We start from the raw sequence: 16,498 nt of genomic DNA on the forward strand, positions 1-16,498 counted from the left end.
GCCGGATGGTGTGAACAATCTCTGGGGAATTTGAATTTCAGCTTGGCCAGCTTCATCTCTGAAGTCTTGTGATTAAACTCAAATAAATAGAACAATGAAGCACAGATGAAACTAATGAACTGAATCAAACGTCTCCTCACTCCTCTCCTCCTTTATCTCCCCCTTTAATCTGCCCCATACAAACACAAACGGCACCAACATGAGCACATACCAAATACGAGGTGGCAGTGTGTGTGCATATCATGTGTGTAAAGTCCAGGCATGGAGCGAGTCAAGGTTGGCCTAATTGGAGGTTGTTTGTATGTCTGGGAGAACGTGTAAATGATGGAGGTAAGAAGAAGGGAGGGAGCAGGTGGCCTCCTTCATCTGGACCGCAGCTGTACTCAGCATGACTCACACACTCCTACCTTGACCAAAAGACACACGCACACACACGCTTGGATGTACAACACACAGAGGCATAGCACACATGCTCGTTCCAAAAAATTTGTAAGAGCACAACACTAAAGAACCTGGATACATCTTGAATCGGTCTACAAGGATCTCCATGTCACCCGCTGATGCGTGCTTTGATGTGGAAGACAACACATTAAATGAAACATTCAATTACACAAACAAATGTTCACATGTAGTTTTTTGTTTTTGCTGCATCACTGCTCATTACGCAACAGGAAATGTCGCACTACGCTAAACATTTTAATCATGTTTACTACTAAAGCTCCAGAGCATTAAGAGGAAGAACGTGACCTCTAATTCATCCAACATTATCGCTTGATCTATCAACTTTAACTGTTTCCACTCCACATCGTCACAGAGGACCTGTGCTGAGGAAATTTAGATCACAAAAATATTTCATCTCATCACCGGCTGAGAAAAGAATATCAAAGTACAGAATGTAAAATATTCATGTATCTGCTCTGTTGTCTTTCTGGGGTTCACCAATGGGCAATAGGTCATTTTGATGTGTGTGCATGTGCTTACATGTGGAGGAGAGATGGGGAGGCTCACCCTCCAGGGTGCAGTTGACGTCCTTTGGAGCTCTAACCTTTTTTCCCTCTCATTTCACTTTGATTCCTGGAACACTTAACATAGCACATGCACACACACACGTACACTTACCTAAAACACAGCGCTTACGGACAACAAGTTGGGCAACAGCTCAAAATGCTGTGTTTAATTGAACCAGCAAATGACACTGACTCACTCCCATCTCTCTCTTTCTCTCTCTCTGAATCAGTACAAACAGTGTGAATGTTGCTTTGATTCGTTTATTTAAAACTGAGGATGCAACTGTATTTTTTTTTACCCATTTAAAAATGAGCCGATGGTGAGTTTTTAATATAGCAAATATTTTTTGCCTTAAGGATCCCCTTATCATTAAATGTGGTGATATAGGAACTGGTAGTTGGAGCCACATGCCCATTGGCAAGAGCAGGCAATGTGGGTCCAGGTGACTGGTCTCTGGGTGAATCTCCATACTTGATATAAGAGCTGCACCAGTTAGTCCAAATGTGGAAAAAAAATATATAAATATTAGATGTTTTTTATTCAGGATCGTCAGATGAGTCACATCTGGTAAAAGACCAAATCTAAGGCATTTTAAATAGAGGTACTTAAACTTTCATGCCACTGTAAAAGCTTCTTGATGTTTGTGATGTGTGCTCCACCACAGATACGTGAGGATTCGTGCTGGTGTTCGGAAAAACAACTGTTAATTATTGTATTTGGTTCGGCCTGCTGAATTTTAATAGCAAACATTTCTGCATTTTACAGATTTACAAAAAATACACAGTTGTCTCTATTTTGTCTCAGGGGGGCCTCGGTGCCAGACGCTGAAAACCACTGGGTCGGGGCAGTGGTTGGGGCAAACTTTAGTTTTCCCTGATGAATTAATTTCTTAGCTAAACCAACATGTGTGTTGAATCTTTAGTGTAAACCAGGGCAAAGTGCCTTTTAGACCTCCTCTGAAGATTCCTTTCCTTCTCCTTGGAGACTTTTTGTCTACGTTTTTTACACTCTCACTTTTCCACAGTCTCCATGGCTTGTTGAGATTCCATGTCTTTTATTGTGGTTTTTCCCTTTGTCGTCATGGTTATTTGAGTGAAACTTGGCATTGCTTACATTCTGGATTCTTAACATGGTCGGATAATGGAAGATGATTGTATTTGCCATTGTAAAAGGAAGCCAATGCAGTTTGTTTTGAACTTAGTTTGGCACTAAATCTAATATTGAACAAACAACTTTTTTAATTATGGGCATCTTTATGATCTCATTTAAGCAATATTGGGGTTCGGGATTTAATTTCACTTTATGGTAATTTTCCACATTCTTTATTTTATTGATTCATCTAATAGTTCCAGAAGTTTTTTCTGTCCATCTCTCAGGCTGTGGCTTTAGTATTTGGAGCACAATTTTCAGCTTCACACTTGAAATGTGTGTTGTCCAAGGCCCAAGGAAGTGCAGCCAAACATTTGCTGCAATTTGAACATCAGTTCAATATTGTTAACTTTGACTAAACAGTCAACCAGCACTATGTAGCAATGGCAGATCAGGTTTAAAATTTCGAAAAAAAAGATGCATCACCACAGACCAGGCAGACAGCCCATTCCAAACAGGCATGTTCAAAAACAGGCAGTGCACTGATATGACACAAATGTCCAAAAAAAGGTCACAACTGCTGCTCCACTGATTAAACTTAAGGAGGAGCTGCCTCTTAATATTGATTGGGTGAAAAATTTGAAAGATGACATATTTACATGTTGAGCCACACAAACTATGAGACAATTAAACCTGATACAAAGCAGATTCAGAAAAGAGCATAAATGTGCGGTGGCAGAAGAAAGCTGCATGGCAACATACTTGAAGAAAGCACGTGCGTATCAGTGTTATATATTAACTCCATAGCCAAATACTTTTATGCAGGCCTGGATACAGTCAAGCTATAGACAGTGACATTAAGGAACACAAACAGGCCAGAACAGAAACAGCACCATAAAGAAGAAAGATGCAGAACAGAGAGCCACCATCCTCCAAATGTCACGGATATTAGTCTGAGATAAAAGAGTATGTTGCTTTGTATAGAAGGTTCTCCTCCTTTTAAGGGAAAGAGTTCAACTCTTACTGCTTACTGTGCCCATTTCAAACTACATAATGACTCTAGTTTGCTGTTTTGTCTTGGAGTAGCTTGTGGCCAATAATTGAAGTTCGAGGATGGGTGGATGAAGTCCAACCCTGAGTGTGTGCATAACAGCAGAGACAGATAATCAGGCTGGCAGATGTGTTTTTTAAGAATCCAACCTGAAACCTGAGTCCAGCACTAACATCTAAACATTTCTCACAAGCTGGTTCGAGAACAAATGCAGCTGAAACAGAAAATTGAGATTAAAAAAGGGCTTGACTTGAAAGAAGATAAGAAATCATTTGTTTGTGTTGCATGTGATCTCAAGGCCAAATTTGGCTCTGACCTCCCTTTGTTAATAGAAGTGCTTGTAATCATTATCACTCAAAAGCACAAACATTGCTACATCTCTGTAATCAAAACGAATGGGACTCTATTGTTATCCAGGAGACAGACTTTCCTACAGGCTTGGTATTAAATTGTTTATTAGATAGCAGCAGTCACCTCCTCCATGTTGTTCATTTCTCAGAAAAGTAAAGGTAATCTGCCTGTAATCAGTGTTACAGACAGTTTTATCAATATTGATATAATCTCAAACTAAACACCAGTGCTGGAATGGAAAGTTTTCCCCTTGCCGCCTCCTATCCCTTCATTTCTTCCTTTGCACTCATCAAAATGAAACTGCGGCGTACACTCAGAAATCAGGACATGGGAAAATGAGACAGTAACGACTGAACAAGTTGTATTTTATTTTAAATTCAATTTTCCCATGAACGATTTATTTAAATGAGTGAATTTCCGATCACGTGATTGCGGTATTTATTTCGTTTTTTTTCAGTTTTTTGATTTACAAAAGGCATCACGGTTCACAAGTTTCCATCTGGGTTTCTCCCACCTGCCTTCGCCTGTCACCCCTTTCCCACCACACAATCTATTTTTCCCCAACTCTTCCCTCTGTTACACCACTCCTCCCTCCTTTACACCTCCCACTCTCCTTTCCATTTCTCTACTCTTTGTCCTTTACCACATTTCCATTATTTCCTCAGTCACCCTTCCAATATCTCTCCCACCCATCCTTTTCGCGATCACTCCCACAGTCCCATCAGTGCTTTCTTGAGTCCGGGCTTGCAAATCCATTAGTCAGTGTTATCTTCATGTCAACAGTTCCTCTCAAATATTTACAATAGTCCCTGGTGGGGAGACGTCCAGCCAGGGGTGGGATGATTCACCCTTTTTGTTAAATGTCACCCCAAAGTAACTGTGCCACTCACAAACACATACACATGAGTAATGGGCCCAAAGTGTCCCAAAACATGTTTGGTACACTGAAGCGTTTGACCTTTGAGAAAGGTTTTACAATGTAAATTAAAGACAGGAAAGAAAAAATGACTCATCTACGATTGAACAGTAGCAGAAGAAACAATCATAAACCCAGTCTGACCTTCTCCTCATTATCAGAATGAAATCCAATTAGGTACGACAGAAAACAATGGAGAGTCTGTACATTTAAAGACAACACAGAAATATATGGACCTAGATCAATTCATTTACTGTACCATCAGCTGTCAATTTATTAGGTCGACCTAGCTAAAGCTAATGCTAACAGTGAATCCTTGTTTATGGAGGTAATTATGTTCACTTCCTGTTAGCCCAGATTTTTCAACTGCATGTAATTGTATTCATAATTATTCAAACACAATTAAATTAAACAGGCATGTTATATATTCAATTATATTCACTAGATATTAATTGTATTTAGTTTGACACTAAATTGTACACATCCCTAAATATCAGTCCTGTAAACATGGCTAATTTTGAAAAGTGTCCTGTTTCACAATGTAAAGATTGGATTAAAGAATCCTGGATCTGCCCCCTGAAATGCATAAGCACCCAAATATAATGGGTTCTTCCCTGACTCAGACTGCATCCTTCCACCAAGTTTCATGGTGATCCATCAAGTAGTTTTTTGGGTAATCCTGTTTACAAACAAGAACCCAACAAATGGACTAAGGAGAAAACATAACCTCCTTGGTGTTGGTAATGAGGACACTGTTGAATCAAAAGCTTTTAAATGGTTTCAAGAACTTCATTATAACCTTCATGAATGTAGGATGTATTTTGCAGGACTGATATTAATTTAATTAATTATAATAATATTATAAATTGAATTTTCCCGACTTCAAGCAGAAGCAAACTGATTGAGTAAAACACTGAAACGTTTTAGAACCACTGTTGTCAACTAAAGCTCAGGTTTCTTGTTTTTCAAAATAATAGTCATTATAAATACATGTCAACATAAAGTCATAAAAAAGTCTGAGACAAACCGACATTCACAAATTCAGGAAGGAATCCATCATCCAAGTCTTACATCACTGTTCTTCAGGCCAAGAGAATACACACAAGGCATCAGTGACACACTTTTTCTAACCACATGTGGGACAGTAGCAGTAGCTGAAGCAAAAGACAAAACAAAACTAAACATACAGTTTGAAGTATATACCACCAGCGGCAGATAGGCCACCCCAGGTTTACCACAGTTATGTTGCACATGAACACATGTAACACGTCCATTCCGGGACATGAAAATAACTATACTTTAAATGTACAGACAAATGTGCACGTGTCGCACAAGCAAATGGGAACTTGTGCATTCGCACACGAATACACACAGATGCACAAACACATACACAGGCACGCAGGAAAAAATATATCCAGAGTGAGTCTGCACTCTTCGATAAACAAGATGTTAAAGGCCAGAGAATTTAACATTTTTCTTTTCCCTTTGTGGTGTCGAATTGGTCCATGTTTTGTCACTTTTTACTTGTGAGGTGGAACTCTGCAGGGCTGTTCAGGGAAACACTCACTTGTTTGTCACACTCCTAGACACACACAAACACATGATCAGAAGCTTGGAAACACTAAGGAAATCCATAGTTTTTTTTATGACTATAATAATCCTTTGTATTTTACCTCTACCAAGGAGGTATATAATGTATATTGTTTGTTAGTTTCTTTGCTGGTAGTATTGTGCAAAAATTACTGACCAGATTTCCATGAAACTTGATGGAAGAATGAGACGTGCCACAAAAGGACCCATGAAATTTTGATGCAGATCCTGGCAAAGGGGCAGATCCAGTGATTTCTTTACCATCTTAAGTGTTTGTATTTTTTCCAGAGAATAATTCATGGACCTCGATAAAAAGAAATTAGGCCTATTTAGGAGACAGATTTGATTGAACTGAAGGGGACTGTTGGGTCTTGGCAGAGGTTGCGTACTGTGTCATTCTAATTTTTTTTTTAATTCATTTTTCTTTCTGACAGGGCAAAGCAAATGTAACCCCTCAGATGATCATAAACAACCCCCAGGTTGGTCCAACTTCTCTGTGAGGGAAAATAAAAATAAACGCTGAAGTTATTACCAAACTGTCCATCAGAGGCACTACAAAACTGTTTGTCCATCTCCTGGCGAAACTCCAATCAGACCATAGAGTTTCAAAGCATGTGCTCATGGGGTTGTATAAATAGATGGGTTTGTTTTTTATATAATCACATCCAGAATGTGGAAGAGAATGCAGAAACAGATGAAGACGACTGAAGGTACAAAGTCAGTCTTTTTGTATTACGGTCATTATGAAGTCATCAGCTCAGTTTTGATGATGATGATGCACCTTCCAGGGTAGTCTTTCAGTAAATGCTGCACTGGTAGTTAACCTTATACCTTCATAGACTACAGAGTAATCAAGGAACACCCACACATCAGCATGCACACACACACACACACACACACACACACACACACACACACATACGCACGCACATGCGCGCACACACACTCTCCAGGCCTGGTGATGAGCTGGCATGTGGAGCGATCCATGTGCATGCTGGGGTGTGAGGGGTAAAGTTTCAAAACACAAGGCCAACTTTATTCAGACACACACACCTGCGTGGAAAATTTGGAATGAACATCCAGAAGTGATGTGAGCAGATGACAGAAGAAATTATTTGGCAGCAGATAAAAGAGCTTAGCTTTGCCTATTGCTTATAGGACTTTATTGATAGTCCTAATATTTACCAACAGCTGAATGCGTTTCGTAAACAAAGGCACTTTTGAAATGAATAAATCATGCATGTGAGCCAGTGTACAGTATGACGGGGAACCATCTCCTATTTCACTATTTAGATTAAAACTGCTCGCTCAAAGACTTGGAGTTTGTTCCTTCTCCATGTTTGGCTCAGTCAGTCTTCATATTGTTCATCAACTCTATGACCACATATGGAGCAATGTTATATTCCTGTCTGTTATCAAAATTTAGAACCAGTCTCTTGAAAATTGTGCCAGCAAAGTCACGCTGATATTTTTTCTAGACTGCATCACTGACACGTGTAAACTGAACTGTCCAAGGACAGGGAGGATTTTCCAATATAGAGAGTTACAACATTCTGTTTATATATTTAATATGCTGCGCCTGCATTTGTTAATACTTATCATCCATTTCATGCTATGACTTGCCATTTACATTGTGAATGGGTTGCATGCAAACTATTGAATGCAAGCTTGGCCAGTGTGTAAGTGTAACTGTAGCTTTGGTCTCAAGAATTATCTTCAGGCCAACATAATTGATTGTGGTCTCTGGGCTCAATCAATCATTAAAAAAGATGAGTTTCATGATTCGGTGCATATTTTAATCAGGCACCGAATCAAACTCAAACACACACACAGCTGAAAATTACATGCTCTCTGGAAATACAACAATAATTAATGACTTTTCAGGATTCTAAGGTGCAGGTTCAAATGCTTGATGTGCCAGGTTTTGGTGGCACTATAGCAAAAACACAAAGTATTAGAATTCATCCTCTGCAAATATAGTAAAATCCAACCGATTCTGCACTCACATCTTAAAATGGCCTCCTAATATTTCCTTTTTCTGCAGCGTTCTCTGGAAAGATTAAGCTGTGCTGCAGCAGTGCGGGGCCCCTGCTGCACAAACATCAGTAATTCACAAAAACCTCTGCAAATTAAATGTTATGACCACTCCATATCGTAAGTCATCAAATGAGGGCTCCCCTAATTCTATAGCATTTCCCCCCTGTTCGTTTTGTTTCTGTATCCTGGTGATGGGCTGTTTTTAAAGCAAACACTAATATCAAGCAAAATACTGGACTGGTATACCAAATTTTACCACTAGGGTGCCACACCCTGATGTTCCCAAAAGAGTTGGGTGGTAAGTAATTTTTTTATAGATTCCCCAAAGGTTTCCTAAAATAAGCTGAAAAAAATGTTGTAGAGCTTTAAGGGAGCTGCCAATCGCTGCTTTACCATTAACCTGCTGATTTCCATCAAATTTACATTAACATTTAAATTATTTTGTTCATTTTGTTACTGTGTCTCCTAAAATGAGGACCAGAGCCTTTATTTAGCTTCGGAAGGTGACAGGACTTTCTTTGATTTCATGTTTGTGTGCCCTTGACTCTTGTGGGAAATAAAAAAAAAAATGAATACACCCCAGTACTAAACTAACCTATTGTATTCACTGCTCTGGACGTCAAAGCTGCACCTCAGTCTTTGTTGCTGCTGCTCTCCATTTCCATTCATCTGCATGCCCCATCTTCATTGTTTCCATACAAGACCTTATTTGACCTCCCTTTGCATTTTCTTTTTACTATAGAGAGAAACAACTTTGCCAGGAGTGATTCTTTAAATAGAAATCAAAAATAAGCAAAACAACATCAGTCTGAAGGAGCCGAGCTTATAGTATCAGCCCCTTTGTATATAATATCAGTTATCACAATAAAACCCAGATGCCATTCATGTTTTTTCTGATTAAAGTATGTGAAACATGAAAGTTTTCTTAGGGGGGAAACTCTTTTTCCTGTAATGATATTCAATGTTTTTTGTTTTGATGTCTTCTGAATCTGTCAGAGTGATGTCTTGTTTATTCTCTGGATTTAACCTTGATTATTAACAATAGAAACCTTGAAACCTTTAACAGAAACCTAAATAAATTGAAATACTTACTAATATACTCATCCATGTTTTGTTAAAAAGAATTATGCAATTACCAACTAAACAAATAAGTCCAACATGTGCGTGACAATTAAGCAAGAATGGAATTTGTTCAAGCAAGGAAAAGACAGCCCTGTACCATCTGGTGGCACGGGATCTCTATTGTCCATCCCTCACACGAGGACACGAAACATCCACAACTGCATCATCTTCTTTTATGTGTCTTAAAAACTCTTGATGATGTGGGTATCACAAGTTTCCATCCGCACCATGATCAGCCATTCACATTATTATAATGAAGACGTCAAACAACCCCCCCAACTTTATCTCACCGTCATTCCTTCACTGATACAGTGCTGCTCAAATTCAGATTCATATACAGATAGATATCTAGTCGCTTAATATACAAGGTAAATACTAGCTTTCTGAAGTGGTGGACTTGTTGTAATGTCGGTCAACCCACATTACAACCGGTGCATGTATTAACAGTTTAAAAATTAAGAAAATACAAAGACAGCCAGGATTTTGTTGAACCCAAATCACTGTATGTAACTTATGCATCCCCACACACATACATAGTGTAATTTAGTAATGATAGATTCATCTTCATATCGTGAAATCACAATTTGACAGGGAACAAATATCATTCCGATGCAAATTAGGCAGAATCCCTGTAAGAATTAGATTGTTTTCGGGTGTGAATAAAGATTGATATTGAAAAACATTCATGCATCCCAATAATGTTGTAAAATGATAACTCAATAAGCATGTAGTCAAACTAAACCATTACGTTACATTTTAGTGTAGTGGCATATATCCACTATGAGACAAAACACCAGCCCAAAATATCTGCATCAGTGTCTACCTGGCAAACATACAGGTTCCATCAGATACCTATTCAGACTGTGTGATCAAACACTTCATGCAAGCCACTGATCACTGAATGGGCCACCATACAGCTGGGGAGCGTTCAAAGACTCTGAGGTAGGTAGGCAAGTGAGGTATGCTGGCTCCTGCCGTTTCCCTTCTTCAAACACCCAAACAAACATTAATCTGCACACACACAAGCAGCACATTCCTTCTATGACATTAGCGCTACCGAAAAAAGGTGCTCAGGTGTTTTCCCTTTGTAGTTTTACAAACACTAAGAAAGAGACAGAAAGTGAGTGAGGCAGAAAAAGAAAGGGATCTGATGTTTTCCTTTTTCGTCCTCGGCCGTGAAACCTCATCCCCCTTTCATTCCCTCCTTCATTGTGTCAGTCGCTCTTTTGTGTGTGTTCCTATGAGGCCCCCCTCGACACTGAAGAGGTCATCCAGTTGATACCTGAATCCCATTGAAGACACTTTTCTCCAAAACACACACACACTATCCTCTGTCTCTCATCTTCTCCCTTTCTACTTTGTTCTTTTAGTCACCTCTCTGTCACCCTAACACAGATACACAGGTCACACCACAAAAAGATACCAGAGAAAACGTGTCAGAAAACACTTACATCACCATTGAGAGGGGTGAGGGAGGAAAGAAGAGTGGGAGTGAGGGAACAGACATCAATCTGTGTCTTTTTCCTCTTGTTCCTGCCTCTTGTTTGCATGAATCCTCTCCTTCACCCCTGAATTACACTGTGGTTTTGAAGAGAGCTCTTGTTGATTATAATTTTATCAATACAGATAACTTTAAACTCACGAACAATTTACAATCCACATCCCAAGAGCTCATAGAAAGCTCTGGAGATTAAATTGGTCTAGTATTGTTGGGCCACCACGAGCCGCCAAAGTAGCCTCAACACAACTTGGCATTGATTCGACAAGTCTCAACAAGGATCAACACCTTTCCTCTAAAATACATTTGGTGTTTTGATGAAGGTGCAGAGCACTGTCACTCTAAAATCTCCCATAGGTTGGTTTGAGATCTGGTGACTGCAAAGGACATAGCATGAGTCATCATTTTCTTACTAAACCATTTTGTGCACCCTCATGAAAACTTGTTTCGCTTCAAATTTTTCCATCAAATTGTTACCCATCTATATTTTAGTATTGTTGGTAAGGCCTTGGTTTTAAAGTAGGAATACATACAAGACAGGGGAGGAGTGATACAGGGTACTCTGTGGTAGTAGTAATAATAATGCAGATGTTATTAGCAAAAATATGTTAGAAGCAGCAGAGCAGTTATAGTTGTTTGTAGTTGTCTTACTAAAGTTGTATGTACTTGATTTAAAGATGAGTTCCAAAATGTTCCAGCAGTGTTTTATTAAGAAACCTTCTAAACAGATCCTCCAGGAACCTTTTTATTTTAGGGTGCACTGTCCTAGAATGCCCTGCTACAAATGTAAAAGCAATCTGTTGCCAAGTCCATACACTGAACATGTAGGATTAGACTTAATCCACAGACAGTTAAAAATGTCCATAAAAAGGCTTGAATGTAAACATTAAGGGCCCCATTCTACACCAGGCGCAAAGCTGTCTTTAGAGTTTCAGATAATTCATTTTCCCCTTCACTGTCCACTTTGTTTAACTACGGGCATGTTGCTCTCTTAAAAAATGGAGGTTTGGTCAGGCACTTTCTAGATGTATTGCACTCTTGAGGCAGCAAAATATGATTGTACAAATTCCTTTCTGAAGCCAGGAGCAGATTGTTATTTACTGTACGAAGTAAAAGAAAGTAGCATGTACATACATAGGAGGGTGCAGAGGTGTTCTGTCTTACTACCAGTCAAATCTAGCATTAAAATATTAATTTGCCAAGGTGAAAGCACATCTGGGGCAATGGGGCATGTTCTGGTTTGGTGAATAATATGCCCTGAACGCACTAATGATAGAGACTTTGGAACCCTGCCTCTGGTGCAGAGACCTTCTCTCCACTGTTAAACCAGCAAAAAGAGATTTGGGCAGACACGTAGACCATATTCTTACATTGTTAGAATAGAGGCTTATGTGTACATCTGAACTGAAAATAAAGTATCTTACGACACAAAGTATGGCCCTTGCTAGAATGAAGGCAGACACTGGAACATCAATGAGTATATGCCAGTCTGTGTATATAGGAATAAATCCACAAGTACGCAACTTTGCGGTACTTTTGCATCAAATCATCCAAGATCAATAAACACTCAAACAGACCAATGAGACGGGTTGTTTAACAATATCAACAAAAAGGTACTAGACCATGGCAGCTTTTACTGAACCACCATTTCTGCACAAAGTTTAAACACACAAACACACAACCCCCCTTGCTGAGAAAGAGCTATTCAAACTACCACCCTATAGATGATGCATTTTACAACCCGACAGGCCCAATTACACACAGTGGGGACTTGGCAAAGTTAGTGAAGGTTTGACCCCAAACTCAGACTAAGCTGTGGCTGTCTATGTTGCCTTGTGGATAAATTTAAAACCTTTACACAATAAATAGAAAAAGGAAATATGTTTTCTCACAATAAACATAAAACAAAGGAAACCGACAAACACCACCACATAGGCCAGTCAAATTGGCCTTGTTACTGTTTTGCTTAGTCAGCATACAGGACACCTTCAGTACCTACCTAATACAAAAGCCGCTAGTTTGCAACGTTAGCCTTTTTTCTTTCCCACTATAGGTTCACTATCTTGATGGCAAGGTCAAGGAGGTCCCTGTAATTAATGTTAGCTAAGTAGCTAACCACTGTAGTTATTCATTCGACCTAACACAAATCTCTCTCATACTGGAGGACATCAGTGTTTAAGCATATCAGCGACAGTGAGGCTATATTAGCTTCAAAGACGTTCAGTGCAATTCCCCCCTTAATTTGCATATAGTGGGTTTCCGAACAATTCAGTGCAAATACGTTTTGCATTTCTCTTTTGCCCCAACAACTCTCGCCTGGCCACAAGACAACAACAAACTGATGTGAAGTGGTCTGGGAAGATGTTTCAATGAGCGTTGTGATGCCTTTGCTTTAATGACACACTCGCTCTCACTCACACACAGACCCACACAGAAAAAACACTCTAAATGATTCCCTGCCTCACTTCAGAGAAATTCTGATCCCCTCACTTCTTACCAATACATTAACCACCCCCTCACCTCTTTTAACCGTATTCTCTCATTCATCCCTCCTAACTTCAACAATTTACATCCAGAGTTTGGGAAGCAGCTGGACAATAAAAGCAGCTTAAAAGGACACACTCCCACCATGTTTATGTTAGCCAGCCCTGAGCAGCAATGAAACAGTAAAGAGGCCAGTTGTGTTGCTCGCTGGTCAGGTTAGTGGGTCTACATTTATCTCTGGCTGTCACAGTCAAAACGACTTCAGGACAGTCAGGGCCAGACATTGAGAATGTTTGTGTGTGTGTCCTCAGGACGATGTATCCAAGACGTCTGGGTCTGGGGGTTTTAAGGCTTCTCCAAACAAACTGTTAAGACGAACAGATTAGACATTAAGGAAAGGAACTTACCCGGGGATCAAGGATGAAAGATATCTCTTGTTTAGAGGTCCATAGTTTTTAAACCACAGACTGATGACACACCATCTCTCCACCTGTAGATATAATAAGACTGGTGCTGTAGTGATGGATTAAGATGGTGGACACAGCCTACACATTTCATCCTTAGAATCTTTACTCAACAGATAATGGTGGATTACGGAAAGGGACACACACTTTTACTTATTTTCTGTCATAAATACACAGTATAATGTCTCAACATTAGATTTCCATATTAAACATGGCTTAGTGGCAGGGATAAGTTTCACTTAACAAGTTAAAAAGAAATCCCTGCAAGACAAATGTCCAGGTGCTCTGAACACTACTTCTAAAATACTTCTCGTTGCAGATTTTGTTTATACAATCACCCACTCATGATCCTAGAAGAACTCAATATACTGCAGCATACAAATAAACAATTCTTTGCATTTTAGTTACAATTAAACATCAGAGGAATCATTAGTGGAGTACCTGAGTCATTTGGTCTGCAGCCAAAGAATGTTACAATGTCAGATGTTATGGGAGGATCATAAAATCAGTTTAAATTCATTCACTAAAGCCATTTTTGGCACACAGAGTGATTATATAAAATAATGTACTTGGACATAGGGGTCTGGAATTATTGGTAGTTTACCGTGAAAAACAACCTGTGTTGTGTCATGAAATATTGAAATGACAATGGTGTAAAAGGATGTGACAATGCACCCAGACCCAGAAAAACCCTGAAATATGCTTGTTTGAACCAGAGGCTAAACTGAGGGGCTGCACAGCAGACACAAACATAAGAAATGACTTTATGTGACCTGTAAATCATGCAAAGCTCCTCTGGTGGAAAAATAGAACTGGAATGAGGACAACAGGTCAACCTTCATAACAGTAAAGCATATTATAGATGCAAGACGGCTTTAGTTTTTGGAAAATGCAATACGGTATGTCCATATTAGGCAGGAGAAGTCTACTGTAACACACACTCAAGATAACACTAAAGCATACAGACAAAGCAAAGATGAATAGTTGCAGTGTACATACATACCTGTATTTAAACAAGTCTGAGAAAGAAAGCAAACAAGTTTTACAGTGCTAATACCAAGACCTCACATTTAGCCTAAATAAACTGCCAACAGTGGATGAACTGTACTAAGCTTAAATTATAGGGGTTATTAATCCTTTTTAATATGTATGATAATTAAATCAATATGGCATCTTTAAGCTCATGATATAATGTGCTTGGTGTTGTAACATTACAGATGTTTAATTTCTTTACATCTAACAAGTTTAGCCTGATGCCTTTCAAACTATATTGTGTGCATATTTTTTGAGTTGAGAATAAATACAATGAGCAATGAGCTTTAATGAGCCACTGCTGTGAGGGTACGAGAACAGATTTGTCTGATTTGGGACCATGGTTAAACATGTCTAATAGGACCTCCTGTGGTGAGTCCGGCTGTATATATCCAAAGTGCACGTGAGCAGAGCAGCAGAGATAAGGTACATAGTTGATGTTTATCCTGACAACTGGTTGGAAGGCATGTTAAACACATGTTGTTCCTGGTATAAAGATTTGTTGGGGAAGTTTCATCTCATACTAAAGCCACATTCTCTGGCCTGATTTTGACACACAAGCCAAATCTACATCATCTGTGATGGGGGAGCATCTACACATCTCTCCAATCACACATGGTTTCTGTAAGGCTTTCAGCGAGGATTACTTCATGTACACAAGGACATGTGCGCTCCCTTTCAACTGTGGGTTTGTCGCAGAGATGGTTTTAAGTGCTGCTGGGAAGCGCGCTGCACATACTCCAGAACCAGCCCTGACTTAAATAGTCCTGGTTGAACCAACAGTGCTGGGAAAACAGCTTGGTTCCTACTGTGGTGGGTGAGGGAAGATGTTGCTGTAGCAAGTGGCGTGTGGTTTCAGGGGATTTAGCAGCACGTTCTGTTAAGACAACGCACGAGGAAACATTTTTATGTGAATTCAGAAAGTGTACACGGGTAATATTTTGTGTGTGGACTAGCATACAACAAGATTACCACATCAGGGATTAGACAGTAGAAAATGTTTATAGAGAACTTCCATCAGGAATTGCAGGAAATAAAATATAGTGACAAAATAATAACCCACTTGTTATGTAGCATCAGATCACCAAAGCTACACAGACAAAGTACAAATTCTACACAATTGATTCTCCAAAATCCTGTGTTAGAAGACTCCCATTGGAATTGTATGCAGCCAAGTCACAGAACACTTAACAGAAGGGAACTGGTGTAATTTGGGGGAAGCAGTAGTAAACAGTAGAACGAGCATAATGAGAAGTAGTGAAGCACAGTAACAGTTTAAAATGCTGCTTCTGTGTTCAGCTGATATTATTATCAACACAACTCACCAGCAGCAGTACTGACAGTGAGCAGTCTGAAGACTAAACACAATATCAACACAACTCACCAGCAGCAGTACTGACAGTGAGCAGTCTGAAGACTAAACACAACTCACCAGCAGCAGTACTGACAGTGAGCAGTCTGAAGACTAAACACAACTCACCAGCAGCAGTACTGACAGTGAGCAGTCTGAAGACTGAACACAACTCACCAGCAGCAGTACTGACAGTGAGCAGTCTGAGACTAAACACAATATCAACACAACTCACCAGCAGCAGTACTGACAGTGAGCAGTCTGAAGACTAAACACAACTCACCAGCAGCATTGTGAACTCAGTGGAGAGAATCTTTAGCCGACTGTTAGCAAACACATGGCAGTGAACACAACTGATGTGTTTGAGGTCCACACCTGATATCCACAAAACAACACAAACAGCTCTTCTCACATGAAGACGTCATTCAGTGGACGCTGGACTTCCGGATTAGCTTCTTCCCTCGATGCTACATCAGAGCAGCTGTGTTAGCTTTTTTGCTAATTG

General features: G+C 39.6%; 1 long non-coding RNA gene across 2 annotated transcripts in view; it reads right to left on the reverse strand.

Moving 5' to 3' along the window:
- LOC109626124 (uncharacterized) overlaps positions 1-16,498 on the reverse strand; it is a 66,311-nt gene extending 49,813 nt beyond the window's left edge. The window contains exons 1-3 of one of the 2 annotated variants that reach the window (XR_011239160.1): positions 16,277-16,498; positions 13,554-13,636; positions 5,337-5,997 (exon numbers count right to left, since the gene is read on the reverse strand). This is a non-coding gene — a long non-coding RNA (uncharacterized lncRNA). Of the gene's footprint in view, positions 1-5,336; positions 5,998-13,553; positions 13,637-16,276 lie in introns of those variants that run through there. The other variant, XR_011239159.1, reaches the window with a different exon arrangement.

This window comes from Paralichthys olivaceus, chromosome 18 (genome assembly GCF_024713975.1).
Source record: "Paralichthys olivaceus isolate ysfri-2021 chromosome 18, ASM2471397v2, whole genome shotgun sequence".
In the NCBI taxonomy this organism is placed as follows: Eukaryota; Metazoa; Chordata; class Actinopteri; order Pleuronectiformes; family Paralichthyidae; genus Paralichthys; species Paralichthys olivaceus.